This window comes from Protopterus annectens, chromosome 12.part0 (assembly GCF_019279795.1).
Source record: "Protopterus annectens isolate FY-2018-M chromosome 12.part0, PAN1.0, whole genome shotgun sequence".
In the NCBI taxonomy this organism is placed as follows: Eukaryota; Metazoa; Chordata; order Ceratodontiformes; family Protopteridae; genus Protopterus; species Protopterus annectens.
Genome location: NC_056746.1, coordinates 1,155,839,070 through 1,155,859,545, shown reverse-complemented (window position 1 = coordinate 1,155,859,545; position 20,476 = coordinate 1,155,839,070). Strand labels below are relative to the sequence as shown.

Below are 20,476 nucleotides of genomic sequence, written 5' to 3'. Positions count from 1 at the left end.
ATCCAAAATGGTCTGCTACTATTGGGAAATTGGATACAAAATAGCAAACTTTTTTTAAATACACAGAAATTCTAATATGCTTTTAGGGACCCTACTAAAGACTATACAAAACTACACTAATCTTCCTAGTCAGCAAATGAGGCAATATTTATCTGTGGTAGCTCAACAGAAATACCTAGGTCTAACCATGGATCAGAATCTAACCTTCCTAACACATCCAGGAGCACAAACACACTGAGTTCTGAATCAGCTAAAATCAGCATACAGAATCTCGGACTTGCTCACTAATGAGGCTTGGCAGGACTTAACCATTAATGTGCTGCTGCCTAGATTAGAGTATGCGTTACCAATACTGTGTTACTTCCAGTACAAAACTGAAAATAAAATATTGAAATTTATTCACCTGAGCTGTAATACTGAACACCACTGCAGAAATAATAATAAAACTGACTAGTTACATATCACTGCCAGAGCTTCCTTCCTATAAAATCCATTAAACTTTTTACAACTACTGTGTATCACTCAAAAATAAACTTCAGATGTCTGGCAGCCCTTATTCACTCAGAAACCCTAAAGGTACTACACTATAAAGACTCTTTTTCACACTTGCAAGTTGTGAAAAAGTATTCTTTAAAGTAGCCCGAATTACTTTCCTGATAAAATAAGGAGTTTAAACAAATTTGATAATTTCAAGAAACCACTAAAACAGCATCTTGTAGAAGAAAAGAAGTATATTTACTTTACTAGGCCTGGATGATTGCTGTTATCGTGATTTCAGTATAGGTACTTAAGAACTGTCTACCTTAGTAGTAGTTACTCATCTGGCCTTAATCAGTGGGTACAGTTTCTGTCAGAAACTCTCCTCTCCATAAAAGAGACTCCATGGAGCCTGGGAAGTCACATCATGCATCCTTCTGAATGGCTCCTCCCCTTGTCAACATAATATAAAATGCAGTAAATACAGCACATAATCCAGGGACTGTTGTCCTGTGTTTGAGGAAAGCATATGGAATCTTTAGACCACTAAGGTGGATGCTACTATTTCTGTGTCTACCTTAGGGAGGAATCCTACCGCATAGTCACAGTCTATCCATCCGCAAACAAGAATTTGTGAATTTTTAACTGGTTGGGTTTATATGATAGTGCTGAATTATCTTACACAGGGTCTGTATTTTCAACAGGATATCATAGATGAAATGTTGCATTCCATGGGGATTTGCTTGATGGACCAGAGAAAGATGCACTGTTCTGCCAGGCTTCAGTGTCTTCCACTATCATTAGCCTCATGGAACATATTTTGTATGATACCACAGAGGGAGATGTGCAGGCATCATCGTCTGGCTAAGTTATGTAGCTGCTGTCCTGGCTGCACCATACCTGATCTTAGCCAGCCTGTGCCATTGCTTACAGATGCCCTATAAGTGGTCATTCATTTTGGACAATGCCGGGACATTATTCCTGAGGTGGGACTCACTGATCTGCAGATTGTTTGCACCTCCCACAAACACTAGATGCCAAAGACTTTGTTTCTTCACCTAATGGACAGAGCAGGGATGTGTTAGTCCAAGACTGATCTTAGGGATTGTGATACACTTTTCCCATGTTTACTCAGAAGATGAAGTTCACATAGAAGGCCAGGTTCCATGGAACCAAGGTGATTTTAGTTGTTCTGTTTTGTCAAGGCAGGTGTAGCTTCCCACTGTTATAGACGTTTTAGGGAGATCCTCCTGTCAGGCTGCCTATTTTTTACATGAAAGTTCTGTGACAAAGAGGAGATAAAACAAAACACTGGCTGCCACCCAGCCAATCTGTGTGCTAGAAGAGTTGCATGGGTATGGTAGGTGTGAGTAGTTGGTGCCAGCTTGCCAGGACTGCAGGGAGGAAATGGGTTTCATTTGACTACTTTGACACATGCAAGTTGAGACTGGCAGGTGTCAAAGGTGTAGCCATTACCTGGGAATGTGAGCTTGGCTTACCATGTTGCTAATAGTGGACCTTATTAGTATGTGAGTGGGAACAGTCACAATCAAAGGGAGGACATAGTAGGTCTATGCAGTAATATGTGTGCCATCAGCAGCTATCAGCAGAGTTAAGGCCTACATGTAGAAAGCTCCTCATTGGTCACATCTTCCAGTGCCGACAAGGGCACAAGCAATTAGCTTGGCTGCCTGGATGATGGCCCCTCCATTCAGCTGCTGTCTACATGTCATGAACGTCCTGGCAGGGACTGAATGGGTACAAGACCAGTAAGGGGCTGACAGCTGGAATGCAGAGAAAAAGCACATAAAAAAAATTGGTTGTCTTGTATCTCAGGCAAGATGCTCTTAAACCTAATGCTTTGGATTTATTGGCTTGGCTGCTCCATTTCCACTGATAATTAGGGACTAAGGCTGCACAAGAAGAGGGTATTATCATATATTCTTAGAAATCCTCCATTAAGAATATGTACCAGAGAAATGGAAGAAATTTTCAATATGGACTGCACACCATACTTTTGACCTGTTCTCAGCTAGTGATTCTGAGGTTCTTCAAAACTGATCATAAATGTTTGACTTAATGCTCAGCTAGGTTTACTATCAAAATGCCAAAGTTCAAAAACACGAACATTCAACACATCGAACTGGAGCTGCTACATACTAATCAGGTTAAAATGTCAAATCTGTTGAATGAATTCAGCAGATTCGACATTTATGTCGGATATCGAAAGTGATTGTCAGTGTAGGTGCAAACTAAGTTAAACACCTACACTGGCATTCACGTTTTAGCAGGGGGGCTGCACCCCCACCCCCACCACCTGCTAACTAAATATTCCAACTCCGAGATCACACTACAGTGAGGAAAGGAATACATTTCCCAGTTTGCACTGTACTGCATCTCTACGCATAACATAGAGTAAATAGCGAATGCACAGTTGCATTCGCTGATATTTACTCTGGCTCTCCTAACGTTCGGCAACATGGAAATTGACCAACTAGCGTTCGTCTTTCTGTGTTCGCCGAACCAACCTTCTACATTTAATAGTAAACCGCTCAGCTATTCATCTGTTAGGGTGCACCTAGCTGAAGTGTCTAGTTTTCATGATGGACAGCATTTGTCTTATTGAGCCACTGCAAGACTTACTTAAGAAGCACATTTCACTTGCATCCTCCAGTTAAGGAGCCCATTCTCCCATTGGGTGTGTTTATTTTGTTCTATAGAAATTAATCCTTCCTCAGTTTGAGCCAACTGCCATTGCTGATTTGAAGTTTTTATTATTAGTTTTTTTTTTTTTTTTTTTTTTCCCAAAATTTTTTTTATTGACTGAGGCAATTGTACTTCTTAGTTTGAAATTATTGTATCACAATAAGTACACAGTGGAGTTCTTACATTAACTTCACATTTCTAATGTGAGCTGTGACTTCCACCTGGAGGATTTCTAAATTATAGGTATTATGTGTTCAACCTCCATACTTTTCATAAGGAGAGAGTCTGTTTGAAGACTAACCTATCGTTTCTGCCAAAGGTTGCTACTGAGGTGAACTTTGTTCAGTCTATTAAGCTTTTGGTGTTATACAGGGGCTATTTCAACCAGAGTGAGTATCAGTTCCTTTTAGTGGATGTCCACAGATGACGTAAGTACTATGTGGACAGGACTAAAGCTGTTAGGAAAGTTTGTTTGTTTCATTTGCCCCACAGGGCAAAAAATGATTAAGCAGGGTTTGGCTCATACTTACCAAACTGTATTTTCTTCACTACAAAATGTATATAGGGCTTTGCCAGAGTTGCCTAAAGCCCATCCCACCAGGGTTGTGGTTACTTCTATACCCATTTCCCTTAAGGCATCTTTGGATGACACTGGTCATCACTGACTACATTTACAGGGTATTATAAACAGAATATTTTCACTAGATATAGGTCTAGACTACAGTGCTCAAGGAGATGGTTTCATAGGTCAGCCAACAGGAAGATTAAATAGGGGCGCTGCCTTGAAAGTTAACAAAGAATGAATTCTCTTTAGGCAGTTGAGAGAGTTATGCACTTACCATAATGTTAGAGCCACTTGGAGAATTCCATCTTTATTACCAACAATTTTCTAGCCTACAGTTGGGAAGCAGAAGGTCTGTAGGCTGTGTATGCACACATAACTTTTTTCCTTATGCTAGACCTGTGAGAAACTGGAGGGAAACATGTAAGTTATCATAAGAGGGGAAGTTACAAAAGTCCAACCATATCCACAAGGCTAGAAAAATAAAGTTTATTGCAATGTCATACGCTTAGTCAAAATACTTTCATAGAACTCCACAGTGGCTTAATTTGCAAATCTTATAGAATTAGTATGTTCAGCATTTAAGAGTAATTCAAGCTATTAAAAATAAAATCATTCATCCTAGCAAATGCTTAAGATCCAGTTCATTGTGGTACAGCTGTTGCCACCTCACAGCAAGAGGTTCTCCCGTTCGATTCTCAGCTGGGGTGCTTTCTGTGCAGAGTCTGTATGTCCTCCCTGCATTTGAGTGGGTTTCCTCCAGGTACTCCGGTTTCTTCCCACATTCCAAAGACATGCACCTGGAGTGTTTCTCCTAGGGCCTTTGCTGAAAATGGTCTCTGTCCCAGTTGGGCTTTACCGGTAAACAAATGTTAAATAAATAAAATAAAAAATTAATTGTTCAGCCCCTTAGAGTTTAAAGTATCAGATTTGAAAAAAATATGCTTCCTTTCTATTAGTCTTTTAAACACTGTCCCCTATGTAGTATTAACAGATGTGTTATTCAAAACAAAAACGGTTAATATAATCAGTATTGCCATCATGGCAAGACCAAATATGATAAGATAGAGAACATTCTTTTTTCTTTCTTTTTAATTTTATGTCTTAGATATTCTTGTATGATCAGTTTAAACATCCTTTTGAGATTGCCGATATAAGCCTGACCGCACAGATTTAGAGCCCCAAAAATCACCACCAAACATGCAGCATGTAAAGAAACCCTTTACATCTATACTGAGCAACATTAATACTCTTGAGAAAGTTAGCAATATAAGAACACATATGACATGTATCACAGGATAAGGTTCCCTTTGGTGGAGTGTCCAAATGTAACTGAATACTCCTCCTTTCAAAATAACTACACACCAATGTCCTATAAGCTTATGCCAGTTATTAAGAAAAAAATGAGAACCGTTAAGCTGTTAAATAATGTAGGGTTCTCACTAAGACTTTCCAGCACTTTTCACAGTACTTTTAGAGAGGCAGTTGAACTCAATAACAAAATAAACTTGTGTGCTAGTTGACTGGTACAGTTTGAGTGGCATAGTTAAACCTCTATAATAACCCATCTATATTCTGAGCATGTTTGCCAGTATGTCTGGGCCAGTAATTCCTTACTATAGCCTCTATTTAGGAAAAGATTAATCACTCTGTAAACATCCTCAAAAGACAAAATAATCCTATCTTTTACTACAAATCCTATGGACCCTAAGTAGTTAATCTAAAGGTAAACAACAGCCAGTGTTTTGTGAGGGAGGCAACTTTTTCCATGCAGAAAGCTAGAAGTAGCAACTTCTTTTCTGTAAAGTTTAGTATGAACTTTTGATCCTTCGACCAAAAGTTGCAACTCCAAATAATCAATAGTATTTTATCCAAGGTAAATTTAAGTTTTAGTCATTATTTTAAATGCGTAAAGAACCATTAAAAATGTATAAAGCTGTCCTTACACCTAGCAGTAGATCATGTAAATAATGAAAATAAGAAATAACATAGCTTTGAAGAAAAGAGTGAGTGCAGTCAGGAGCGGCCTTAGGTCAACTGGTGCCCTAGGCAAAATGGCTCAATGGCGCCACCACCACCACCACCACACTACACAGTGCCCCCATCCTGGTCTACCTACACCAAATAAATACTGGAAAAGCGCCCCTACTAGAGTGGCGTCCTAGGCGGCCACGTAGTTGGCCTATGCCTAAGGCCAGCTATGAGTGCAGTTATATGCAGTTGTAAAAAAACATCAGCAGATATGCTGGTGGGGGCATCATAACCATACCGCAAAACTGTAAATAAAAGTAGTATCAAAAACAAAGTAATTATGCTTTTAAAATGCCATTTCTTCTATATCTAAAGAAAGAGAATCATGACCCATAAAAAGTCTCCAAATCTTGCATTATAAATACTAATGCAAAGACATTTGGTTGCGACCCAGTAGTGGTGAGGATTCTGTATCATAAAAGTAACCTTAGTAAGTGATTTGCAAGAGTCTTTTAAATGAGAAGGGCATTCCAGTACAAACTGTCGTAAATAGGTATGTGAAAAAGGCCCACTTTTCCAGAAGGCTGTTATAACCCAAAGAGGGCCTACTAGGAGGGTTGTAGAAATTTTTGTGATTTTTTTTTTAGGGCAGTAAAAACAGAGTACTCTGGCATCTTTCACTATCAACTTTGTTTTCCTTTGTTCAATAAAGTATTCCAAATTAATACGTGTAATTTAGTTTGTGTATCTTTTGGATAGCCTGCAAATAGCCCTTCTTATTGCATTTTTAGTAAACAAAGGTGCTGCATGCACATATATTGACCTTTGTCAAACAGCTTAACAACTGCATTTGTATTGTATTGCAGTTGTTTCAATGCTTCACATTGTCTTATTGAGATTTTATAATATTTACTTTTATAGTGCTATTAACCCAATACATCTTTCTACATATATCATAAAATTTTTGAATGTGGTTATTTGTAAAGGGAGGAATAAAAGTAGATTTACTACAGGGATAAATGCAATAAAACAAGAAGAATTGTACAGTTTGTTATAATCACAAAAACAAACATTTTCAGTTGGTTTGTTACCATCAAAGCATTTAGTATGCCAGTCGTTATTACCAGAAAAAAAACAGTTAAATGTTAGTTTTGTTGCTATTTAGACAAGTTGATTAATTTAATACAGTAAAAATATGAAATACCAAAATTCACAATGCTAAGTCCTGGAATGTGGCAACTGAATGACTGAAAATGCGGACCTTCCATTTGTCTGAGGTATGATGATTTTGGAGTTGGTATGTATAAGTTGGTGCAGGGGGCTTACAATACAAAAAAACAAGTTTAAAGGAGAAAAGTGACATTAAATATTTGCTGTTCTTTATTTTCTGTCTTTTGTTTTCAACATTTTGAGGATTCAGCATTATAAGTTTCTTGACATTTCAGTAGGGAGCTCGATAATCAGACTAAGCTGCAGGACTTCATACAGTTCCTGAGAATTATACCAGATAAATTAATAACTGTATTAGTGTGAGCCACAGAGTCAAGATGTAAACATCCAAAGAGGGAAAATACAATTATTGCTGAGATTAAAAAAATGTACCTTACTTAAATGCTTTTTTTATTGTTCTGGTAGCTTCCTCAGTTATTTTGTGGGTAATTTGGTGTCCTCTCCCTTTCCATATTTGCTGTGGTATGGTCTGATATTATGTATCCCTTACACAGTCTGACGTAAACATTGATAGGCTAACCACATGCAGTTTTTGAGTTTCTTTTTATTTAGGCCACTCTGAACACTAAATGTTATGTGATGTCAGAAATAATGGAAAATAAGATGTAAAGTCTTTCATAGGATCATAGGAAGTTACTAGGCTATTAGCCCTGAGGCCCTTACAAACCTAGCCAATAATTTAGCTCATGTTCCAACAAGTCAGCTCCCTATGCCACTGTCCAGCAGGGACACAGGTGGAATCCCAGGGGTGTATTTTCTGTTCCCCATCCAGTTATCCAGGTTGTGCTTAGAAAGGGTTAATGGGGTACTCCGCTTGACGTGGAGAGGGAGTCTGTTCCACAAAAGGGAGAGTCTCTGGGACACAAATCTTTCCCACCAACAAGTCCTATTGATTGTCACAGAACAGGTTGAGGTAGCGCAAGCTGGTTACTTGAGTGGAGCTTTACTTGTAGATATGCAGCAGTGCCATCAAGGCGGGGAGATTGTTTTGCATGCCAGACATAGGTCACCTCTGAGGAGTCTGTAGAAGACTGAGTAGATGATAGGGCCTTTAGCCTGTCTGTGTAGGGTAGATGTTTGAAGCCCTGGATTCCCCTGGTGTGGAACCTCTGTGGTCTCTCCAGTTGCTGCATGTGCTTTGTGAAGTACATGTCAAAAGGGTCATTGTACTCATTAATGGGTCGTATAAGGGAAGAATACAGGGATGTTATGACCACCTTATCCCTGGATGAGATACCCTTACTAATGAGGTGGGCCATGTAGAAAGCTTTCCATACAACAGAGGCAATATGGTGGTCAAAAGTCAGTTTGCTATCAACTTGGGTGCCCAAGTCCATCACGTCTGATTGCATGCTTAGGACCTTATTATTAATGTGATAATTTGTGGGGACGTCACTCTCCCCAAAGGGGATGATGATGCATTTTTTTGCATTCAGTTTGAGGCCATGTTTCTGGTACCAATCATTTGTTTGGGTGAGACCCTCTTGGAGGATGTCCACATCACTAGGGGAATTGATGATAGCACCCAGCTTGCCGTCATCTGCAAACTTGGTCAGCCATAGCCCAATGGTTTTGGTCTGCACCTCAGAAAAGTATATCCCAAACAGCAGAGGCCGCAAGACCGATCCCTGGGGTACACCGCTCATTACGGGTCTGCTGCTTGAGGTGGCTTCCCCAGTTTTGACTAGGTGGGTTCTGTCGGTGAGCTAGTTTACTACACATCTGGTAACATATGGATTGATGGCTAGTTGAGAGAGTTTATCTATTATACCTGATTGTGGAATAGTACCAAAGGCTTTGGCAAGGTCAAGGTAGGCGGGTGTGCACCATCTTCCCCTTGTTCATGGCTTTGATGACCGTCTCAAAGAAGTCAACCATATTTAACAGGCATGACCTCCCCTTGATGAAACCACACTGTGTGGGAACGAGTGTTTGGAGGTTGCCAATGTCCTTGTTAATGAGGTCTATGATAATCCACTCCATGGCCTTGCAGATCAGGATAGTTAGGCTGATGGGTCTATAATTTCCCGAATCAGTCTACACGCCACCTTTGTGCAAAGGGATGGCAGTGTCTGTCCTCCACTCGGCTGGGACCAAGCTGGTTCTCAGGCTTTGGTTGAATAGGGCCTAATGATGTTGCAAGTTCCTGCCTGAGTTCATGTAGGATGCAGCCAGGGATGTTATCCAGTCCCATGGAGGCTGTATTTTTTGTCTTTGAGAGGGCAGTGATGATGTGCTCCCTGGAGATAAGGGGAGGGGGGGCAGGTACTGGGGATGTTCTGATTTACTGATGGGGGGACAGAGGGGTGAAGTTTTCACTGAACCTGTCTTCTAGCAGGTTGACTATATCTACAGCATTTGTATATATGGTATCCTTGACCACCAGTTCTGAGTAGATTTGGGTGCTTCCTTTGAGATTGCAAACATGTGTGAAAAAGACCTTTTGATTGTCTTTAGTAGATGTGGCCAGTTTGGACTCGAAGTTTGCTTTGAAGGATTTCACTAGTGCTGTTATTTGCTTGTTCAGGCTATGGAGAGATTGCGTCCAATTAGGCACATACTCCTTCTTGGTCCTGGACAGCAATTTTTTTCCTTTTATTATAGAGTTTATTTATTGCAGATGTCCACCAGACAGGTTTCCTCTTCCTTGAGGAGGAGGATTTTGTCCTGTCGTGTATTCCTGATTCCATGCAGCTATATAAATGCTCATATAGTACTTTGGTGTAAGTTTGGACATATGTGCCGGTTCCTGTGGAGGGGGGGGGGGTGGCTGTGAAGCTGTTTATACCTTCCCTCAGGAGGTTGTAATCGGCTTTGTAGAAGTTTTTTGTTTGACCCTAACTGGGGGGGGGGGGGGGGGGTGACTGCATTTTGGTCAGATCTTACCAGGGATGATAACACTGTAGGGATACTGCATCAGTTACTTTGGTTAGTACCAGGTCCGAGATATTTTCACCTCTTATGGGGATATCGACCAACTGGTCCAAGGCATTTGCATTGACAAAATCAAGGAATCTCTAGGCATTTGTGTTTTGGCATGAGTATTTCTCTCAGTCTATGGTTGGATAGTTAAAGTCACCCAAGATTAGGGTAAAGGCTTGAGTCTTGATAGATTTTGAAGAGGTCCAGATAGGTGGAGTGGGCATCTTGAGTCAAAGTTGGAGGCCTATAGCTAGCTATGATGTGAATAGGGGTCTTGTCACTGATTAACTGCACCTGGAGTGTCTCCTGTGCTTTATACTGTTTGACCAGCCTGAAGTGGACTTCTCCTTTTTGGCATCTACCTTTCTGAAGTAAAAGCCAATACCAAAGGGCTCTAGCTGATTGGAAGCTAAGAGCAGTCGTTGAATCCCCAAATAACTTAGCCATCCTGAAGGAAGGTTTGTCCCTATAAATAACTGGTGCCCTATAAATAAATAAATGCATTGTTGTATTCTTTGGGAAGTCATCTGCCCCAGAGAACTACGACATTGACAGTACACTCCTAAGAGTTGACCCAATTGTTCAGGATTTGTGAACTTATGTGGACCAACGTGTGTCCATTGTTGTAAGCAAATCCTTCTATATTGTACACTTGTGTCTAGATGTAAGGATGTCATTGTCCCTCTTTACTCAGCCATCATTATGCCAGTCATTGAATATAATGCCCCCTTTGGCATGTATCTGAACAGAAATATGCAACAACTGGAATGCCTACAGAGATACTTTACTAAAAGCATACATGGGCTTAACAACATGTCCTACATGGACCGACTCAGAGTCCTGTCATTATACTTGGTATCCTACAAACTGCTAAAATGTGACCTGAGTCTGGCATACAAGGCATCCTCCGACCCAGTACTGATGGATTTACTTGTATATCAGCAAGTCAGATGGCATTAGAAGTACTCAGTCTAGCGATCTAAACCTCTTCTGCTACATAAACAAAATGGTTTGGAGGGACAGGTATATCTTGCAGAGGATAACGCTGCTCTGGAACATAACACTGCTCTGGAACAGATTCCGCATGCACATATAGCAAAGTTCATCCCTGTCAATATTGAATCGCACCTTGGATCTATGGATAGGAAACTGAAAATTTACCCCAGGACTACCCCTTGTACTATTAATGGGCAGATGCAGCTTCTAAATGTTTTATTACATGCATGGGGCCCCTCACAGTATATATGGTGAGATCCCATTCTCATTAGAGGGAGGATATAATTATCGACCATGGGATGGGTAAAGCCAAGCCAATCTCTAATCAAATGGGATACATTAATTTGAGCACAAAAAGGGGAACTGGCTAGGCTTAAAATGGCTCACATGTGCAGCTAGCCTAGTACTTACTATGACCCTATAACCAGCGAGAAAGTCTGACATTGTAGCTGGGGTGGTGAATTTGCTAGGGTCTGATAAAAAGATCCAGTCTAATGTGTAATTTAATGTCTTGCTGTAATGTGTGGAGGTTATTGATTAGTTGTATGAAACCGTATAAGTTTGTACTAGATGTAGGGAAGTTAGAGGTTATGTAGGGGGTTAGAGGTTATGTCCAACCAGTTCATACTGTCATCACCTAGTAGTATTTTTTCTTGTGGAATTGTTATAGATACACAAAGCAGCATATTTTCCAGTGTAGCTGTATTGTCACCAGGAGGGATGTAAAGGACAGTAATCCATAGTTGTTTAGATTTGTTTATTTTCAAGAAAATAATAAGAATTTCTGCTGAACTAAAAGCTGGTATTGGTTTGTTATAAGGGGAAATGTGGTAGCTGTTAAAGAATTATCACCACCTTTCCTCTTCTTACAGTCATTACGGATGACATTATTATAACCTAGGAGTATAATTTCAGAGTAATTTTTGTTGGCTTTAAGCCAAGTTTCAGTTACAGTGAGACTATCAGGCTTATGTTGGGTAATCCAGCATGTAGTTCAATAGTTTTATTTCTTATGCCTGTAGTATTCATGGTGATTATAGCTTAGGAACTTGTAGACGTGGCATTAAAGAAGGGAATTAGCTTTCTTTCATTGATGTTATTCCTAGAGTTTCCCTTAGAGAAATGTACCAGGCTAGTAGCTTTCACAGCTTCATAAGATATTTGTTGGACTGGTATATAGATGTTCTTTGTGTTTCACTGTTGCAGTCATCACACTTGGGTTATCCTGCCAGGGGTAGCCCTAAGTCGGCATGAATACCAGAGGCTTAGTATTTCTGCATCGGTTGCTGTCGCTTCCAGGACTGACATCAGGTTGGCAGTGGTATAAAAACAGACAGCCGATGCCATTACGTCAGTCTTTCTTGCCAAGGAGCCCGAAACAGAAGCAGTTCGCATGAGTGCTGGTTGGCTGCTACCTGAGTTTTCATTTCCGAAATTGAAGTTGAAGTCTTCTAAAGCTAAGTACCTCATTGGGGATCCTTTTTTCTTGCTCTAATCGATGTCAGAAAAAGTTAACAATTGTCTCGCCTGTGGAAAGCAAATACCACACCGAGATTTCCATTCTTACTGCGTCACCTGTTTAGGCCCAGACCACGACGTCCCTCACTGTCAGTTTTGTGCTTTGTTCAACACCTGAACTATACGTCATCAGGCCCTTATCGTAGCTAAATTATTTTGCTCTCGATCTCCATATTCCGAAATGGCTTCGGTACACCATCTGACTACTGATCTTCCGAAAAAATGTAAGGATAAAGACAGAGACAGACTGCACAGGTCCAAAACTGCCGATGACACTTCCGTTAAGCTAGTCGCCAGTTCGCCGGTACATAGTGAGGTGCTTTTACAGCCCCTGATGCCCACTTCTATGGATTCGCAGGCTGCTACCAAGATCCGTTCGGAGTCCTATATGCCGTGGAACTCTTCTTTGACTACGGAACTTGTGGATGTCTCTGTCATGGATGAGTCCGGAGCTGCTGTGCAGGCACCATCTTCTGAGGAAGTTCTTCGCACTACCAATATTCAGCACAAACCGATAACTTATTTTGCATCTTCAGTTCTTTCTAAAACTACTGAGTTTCTAAGGCCCAGATTACGAACTACACCTAAAAAACCGACGACCCAAACTCAAGCACCTGCTTCCTTGCCTCAATCTCAGTTGCTTAAACTGGCGGAAGACCTTATCATCTTATTTGGGGAAGCCAGCCTACCCCTGCTAAAAGGAAAAGAGACTTGTCCCCAGGAGCTTTATCTGACCAGGAGTCCAACAACTCTGAGGTTTCTGATTATGAAGACATGTCCTTATCTGCTTATGAGGATTCAGATGCAGAGGAATCCCTTCCTTCTGCCTCTCCTTTAGAGGATTTTTCTTTTGGTGAAATCCTACATACTTTGAGAGAGCATTTCCATTGGGAATGCCAGGATTATCCTCAGTCCAAAAAGAGACTCAGGGAATTTTTAGATTTACCACAGCACAGACCCTTAGCTATTCCTCCTGTTCTGGATGTTGTGGTTGATGTTTTTATGGAATCCATTCTAACTCCTGATACTCTACCTTCTGCTCCCAGGAAACCTGACAGGTACTACAGAGTCCCTGACTCACACAAATTTCTTTTCAAAAATCCTACTGCTGACCCAGAGGTCATCTCCCAAGGACCTAAAGGAATAAAAGCAACCACAGCTAGGAATCCCACCCCTTCGGACAGGGATTCCCGAGTTTTAGACAGATGGGGTAAAAAAGTATGCACCTCTGCAACTTTTGCCATTAGAACATTAAATTGTCAGTTCCACATGCTGAAATACCAGCAACATACTAAGGAACTTATTAAACAAAAATGATCTACCGTCCCTGACTGTGCAGAAAATAAAGAATTACAGGAGCTTATGCATTCTGCAAGCGAAGTTAGTAAGCATACCCTACAATGTGGGTTTGACGCCCTAGAAGCATCCTGCAGGGCAGCAGTCACAGGTTCTGTACTTAGAAGGCATGCTTGGCTTAAGGAACAGACCTTGCCAGACCATGTCAAATCAAAATTATTGGACGCACCACTGGATAAAGACAATCTGTTTGGCACCAAAGCAGAAGAGGTTTTAAAAAAGATGGAAGAAAAAGCTAAGTCTATGCAGACAGTTAAAGACTTTTTGGAAGTCCAGCCTTCAAGATTCAGTAGGCATTGCCCCTTAAAACAATGGTCCTTTCCAGCCCCCTAAAGGCCATCTCAGACTAGACCTAGGGGAAGCAGACCCCCCTCCTCCCAACAGCAGTCTCAGTGTATGCAGAGATCTAAGCAATGGAGTACCTCCACTTCTAAAACAGGGAGTGCAAAGCCACCCCCTTATGGAAAGAATTCACAATGACTTCTCAACTCCACCTCTCACCTCTGCCCATCTGCTCGTACCTCTAGGAGAAAAACTTGCCTCCCATGCAAAAAACCTCCATCACCAATGATCGATGGGTCCTCAGCATAGTGTCCCAGGGGTACAAATTTTATTTCCACACACTGCCCACCCCAAAAAGGGTTCCCAGATCTTCCTCCAAACCAGTGGGCAGAGGCACAAAACCAGATTAATTCCTTGCTCTCCATAAGGGCAATTCAGCCTGTTCCTGCAGAACAGATAGGCCAAGGTTTCTCTTCCAGACTTTTCCTGGTACCCAGAAAAGAGAGCACCTGGCACCCAATCTTAGATCTATTCATTCTAAACACCTTCCTGGTGGTACCAAAATTCAAAATGCCCACCCTATTCCTTCTCCCAATGCTGTCCAAAGATGCCTGGTTAGCCACCCTAGACCTAAAAGAGGCCTGTCTGCATATCCCAATCAGAGACTCTTGCTGGAAATATCTACGTTTCAGGGCAGGATCTATGCATTATCAGTTGTCTGCACTTCCCTTTGGCTTATCCACTGCTCTCAGAGTTTTCACAAAATGCCTGGCTCCAGCCATTGCTTACTGCAAACAAAGAAATATTCAAATTTACCCTTACTTGGACGACTGCCTGATTCAGGCAGACAGTCAGGAAAAGCTGTTGCAGCACTTGACATTTGTAAAGGACTTACTAACCTCACTGGGGTACACTATCAACGAAAAGAAATCCAAACTAGTCCCCAGTCAAAAAATTGTATTCCTGGGAGCAAGCCTGGACTCAGCATCTCAGATGGCATTCCTTACTCCAGAAAAACAAGCCAATCTGACAGGCTACTTCTCTCAACTGGCCACCATTACCCAGTTATCTGCAAGGAAAAAACTGCAAGCTCTAGGGTTCATGGCCTCCTGCATTCTACTAATTCCATATGCCAGACTGCATATGAGGAAACTTCAGTGGTACTTAAAAAGCCTTTGGTGTCAACATTCTCAGGACCTGGAAACTATTATACCTGTGATACCTTGTTTAATGAAAGATTTTCTTTGGTGGGCAGCAGCATGCAACCACAACAAGGGACTTCCCTTTTCACAACCCCACACTGCCCAGACCCTAACCACAGACGCATCAGACTATGCCTGGGGTGCACACCTGGACGGCAGGTGCATTCAGTGCCACTGGATCCTAAATCAAATTAATCTGCATATCAACCAAAAAGAGATGCTAGCTGTTCAGCACGCTCTGACAGCTTTCAGATCCCTACTCTCTCCGGTGTCTCTACTAATCAAAACCGACAACACAACAGTGATGTGGTACATCAACAAGCAGTGGGGAACTCACTCTTACCCACTCTGCAGGCTAGCCATGACCCTTTGGAACATGGCCCCAGCCATGCATATTCACCTTCTACCTCAATTCCTGCCAGGCAACCAAAACTCTCTGGCAGACAGCTTAAGCAGAAATCTCCTAGACCTACACAAGTGGCAATTAAACCACAACACCTTCAGCCTTGTGACCTAGAAATGGGGTACCCTGAAGGTGGACCTATTTGCCTCCCTGCACAATCACCAGCTCAGCAAATTCTGCACCAGGGAACCTCACAGCAAGGCCTGGAAAGTGGATGCCCTATCCTTCCAATGGGTAAACCTCTCAATCTATGCATTTCCCCCTCTACCTCTTCTTACCAGAGTATTACTCAAAATAAGGGAGAAAAGACCAAGGGCAATCCTGATTGCCCCAGACTGGCCATGCCAACACTGATACCCATTACTGCACCGTCTGTCACCATTGCCTCCATGGCACCTCCCTCAGATTTCAACTCTCCTGACACAGCAGGAGGGAGAGTTCTTGCATCCATAATTGCAGACCCTGAACCTAACAGCCTGGCTTATTCCTTGACTTCACCTCCAGTGGCCAACCTAAGCAAGCAGGTCCTGGATGTTATATGTGAAGCCAAACGACCCATCACTAGAAAATCCTATGCTGGCAAGTGGAAAAGGTATTGTTCCTGGATCCAGACTAAAGGAGCTGACCCAGCACAGCCCTCCTTTCCTCTCATCCTGGATTACCTAGCAGACCTACTCCACAGGGGCATATCCTTCTCTTCCATTAAAATCCATGCCTCTGCCATATCTGCACATTACAGCACTGAGCCACCTCTCTTTTCACACCCTCTCATCAAGCAGTTCCTGAGAGGGGCTAACAATTTAAGGCCACCAAGAAGAGCCCCTACCCCTGCTTGGGACCTTAATTTTATGTTGGAAAAGCTCACACTACTCCCCCCTCTGAGCGTGCAGCTTCAGCAGAGTTAAAATTCCTCTCTTGGAAAACAGCCTTGCTTCTGGCCGTCACTTCAGCTAGAAGAGTGTCTGAGGTACAAGCACTTATGTTTGCTGAACCCTTCATCATTTTTCATGCTGACAGGGTCTCCCTCAGGATTAACCCAACTTTCATGCCTAAAGTGGTGTCCAGTGTGGCTCTCAACCACGCTATTCATTTGCCCACCTTTTTCCCTAAACCTCAAAATAAGGGGGAAAGGATCCTGCACTCTTTAGACGTGCACAGACAGCTCAGATTCTACTTGGATAGGACTAAGCTCTTTAGGAAATCTGACCAGTTACTAGTCAGCATTGCACCAGGGGCAGAGGGCAAGGCCATATCAAAACAAGCCGTCTCCAAATGGATAGCACACTGTATCCATTTCTGTTACAAACACCATGGGAAACCACCCCCTTAGGGTGTAAGAACACATTCCACTAGGGCAACTTCAACCTCTGCAGCCTCCTGGAAGCGGGAACTTGGAGTTCTATTCATACCTTCACCAAGCATTACCACCTGCCTATCTTTTCCAAATCCAGGATGGGCTTTGCAATTGCAGTCCTGCAGGGCATACTAGCCAGCCCCAACTCTTCTTGACTGCCTCCACCCATTCTTCAGCTTTGGGAATCAACCCAAGTGTGATGACTGCAGCAGTGAAACATGAAGAACATAGTACAGTTGTGTATACTTACCATAAATGTAGATGTTCGAGTGTATTCACTGTTGCAGTCCTGGTTTCCCACCCTCCAGCCCCCTTGTCTCTCTCTCTCTTTCTCACTCTTTACAGGGCTGTTGGTATTTACTTTCTATTGGTGGTGTTATTCCACCATAACTTAGCTCGCTATTTGGGGGCTCCTTACATTTGGGGCAAGAAAAACTGATGTAATGGCGCCAGCTGCCCGTTTTTATACCACTAACGACCTGACGTCAGTCCTGGAGCGACAGCAACCGATGCAGAAATACTAAGCCTCTGGTATTCGGGCCGACTAAGGGCTACTCCTGGCAGGATAACCCAAGGGTGATGACTGCAACAGTGAATACACTCGAACATCTACATTTATGGTAAGTGTACACAGCTGTACTTTCTATGCATACTAGCCAATTTGGAGTTATTTATTTTCAGACTCGTGTTTTCCAACTATTGTTATCATATGGGGTAATTGGGAAACATAGAATTTGCATTACATATAGCAAAAGTAATTAAGGATTTTAGAGGATCGTGTAAAAAGGTTTGTTTTGATTCAGCTTACGTAAAGCACCTTGTCATTTTACAGGATAATGCAGGATGTTTGGCAAGATTAACAAATTAATTTGTGTAGCAAGTTTTGAGCAGGCTTATTTGTTTGTTGTCACTGAACTTTACTATGGCCATGATAGCCAGCCTATTACACTGTCTGCCTACCATAGTCATCACACTTTTAGGCGTCACTGGAATGGTGGGGAAATCTTAGTTTATTTATTTAGTTATTTTATTTCCATTTGTTGACCAGGATAGTCCATCTGAGCCAGAGCTCATTTTCAGCAAATACCTCGAGAAAAAAGATCCAGTGTGTTACATTTAATTTAACTGACATGCAAAAAAAAATCACTCTGCTTTGTATATCAAATAAAAGAAAAAACACTAAGTAAGACAAATTGCACTGAGAAATTATGTATGCATTAATGTAGCAGAGACATAGCAAGATTTAAAGAAGTGGTACATTAGATATTATAAAGGAGTTGGGGAGGCACAGTAGGAGTGAAGAAACTAAGAGAAAATGTGAATATCAGAGGTACTGTAACGTTGGGCAGAAGTAAGGGAAATGTTACAGGAAAAGGGAGTAGATGGTGAAAGGAGTGAGAGAAAAGGTAAGATTAGTAGGAAATTATGTAAAATATGGGGATAAAAGTGAAGTTTAAGACAGAGTACATATGGTGATGGAAAGTAAACTACTCTAAAGGTGGGATGTCAAATAATTGTAGCTGTGAATTACAGGAGCATGAGCTTGTATCTTCAAAATCTCTGTCATCTTTATTTTTTGATAGTGATTGCAATGAGACTGTTAGTGTTACTTTATACTTGGGTAGCTATATATTTAGGATAGTTGTACCTAAGGCTACTAATGCACTGAATAATGAAAAGGCCTTTTATAATTATGTAAGTAATTACCAGGGCATGATATCTATAAGATTTGTCTGGCTTAACTCTACGGAAATACACAGATGATATAGATTTATTGTCTGTTTTAGTGAAGGTTTTGCTAAACGTTGCTCACAGTTTGTTTCACGGTTGTTCCTTGTTGATACCCAAGGCTTGATTGCCTGCAAAATTGAGACTGAGCTAGTGTTGAAGTATTGAACATTATGAAGGCTAGTATTGCTGCTGGTCCATATAATATCCCTTGGATGTTTCTAAGAAATACTAGCAAAGTTGTCAGTAATCTGCTCTGTTAAGTTATTCTAGTTGTGTATTGAAAGGAGACATCTGCTACCAGTCTGGAAAACTATTGCTGTGCCCTTAATCCTAATGGTCAAGCTAGTTTTAAACCAGTCAGCTTGACTAGTATCTAATAATTTGATGTAAACATCTCCATGGTGCTTTCCAGTCTGTGCCCTTTCCCCTCGAACTTGAGAAACTGGGTGTATACATTTAAATACTTGGTTATATGGCAAGGACATTTTATCAGTGACATCTCTAGCACTGTCTGCTTTAGTAAAGCTCTTTATAACAGTTTACCTCAGCTCAACTATCCCAAGGGAGGGGGCCTGAGGTTTCTGCTGTCAGTTATGAACATGCCCCAGTAGAGGCTAAGGCAAGGTTCCTGCCTGCAGGCAGGCTACCACTGCAGTGGTAGCATGGTGGGGCATGACTGGGCTAACATCTGGGGCATGCTTCACTCACCAGGATCCTTACCTTTCATCTGTGACCTCTTTTAAGGGGTATATGAAAGTCTTTGACATTGTAGACCACAAGGTCTTTGTCTCACTGGAGAGGGAAATCCCACCTGCAGGGTCACCACAAGATTCAGCCAGACCACCCTCCTATAATCAGGGTGATGAAAAAAGAGTAAAAGGTCTAATTAGAATACAAGCAGACATTACTGGTGAGTAATTAGCATTCAAAAAATGCATACCAAAAATGCAACCCTACACGCATTAGAAACAAAGGGAGCCTTACTGTTTGTCATCAGAAAGTTGATCAACATTCAGAACATCAAACTTAAAAGATTGTTAGTGTCCTGTCATAGCAGGTAGACTCAAAGCAGAGTGAGAAGATGAGTGTTGCATTTACCTCACTTTCTTCCTCTTCTCAGAATTTGTGCAATCTCAGACTTGATAATATATAATTTGGGAGTGTGTGGGCTTGCCTCCCATCAAGGGATGCAGCGGGGCTTGATTACACCCCACACACTACACACAAAATATGTTTTTTTTTTTTACCTTAGGAGTGTTGCTGTTTTGACAAGGGGCCTCCCAATGTTTTAGATGGCTTGGGTTTGAATAATGACAAGGTGATTAAACAGGATGTAATTATTATTCATAGTGGACCCAGAAAGATTTCTCTTGCTAGCAGGATGCCCTGTAATATGTAAGGAAAATGAAGTTTAAGTGATGAATGATACACATTTCCACTGAATTGTTAGGAAAAGAAAAAACTTTATAATTTATTGAACAATGAGTCATTATTCCCTGAATATTGAAGACTAAAATCTTCATTCGTTGGTAGCAATTCTAATGTCAATGATATTTAAACTGTGTGTGTGTGTGTGTGTGTGTGTGTGTGTGTGTGTGTGTGTGTGTGTGTGTGTGTGTGTGTGTGTGTGTGTGGTAACTACTTTATGGATTCTATGCATTTCCTTTTATATAGTTTGCTGATTTCTAATATCTTTAGCACTTTATAAATATTGCAGTAGTAAGCTAATTATTGCAGTGCTTGCATGTGTAGTTATCCTGCCTACT

General features: G+C 41.4%; 1 protein-coding gene across 2 annotated transcripts in view; it reads left to right on the top strand.

Moving 5' to 3' along the window:
• Nucleotides 1-20,476, top strand: part of ACSS2 (acyl-CoA synthetase short chain family member 2) — an 822,457-nt gene that overhangs the window by 716,281 nt on the left and 85,700 nt on the right. The window lies entirely within an intron of this gene.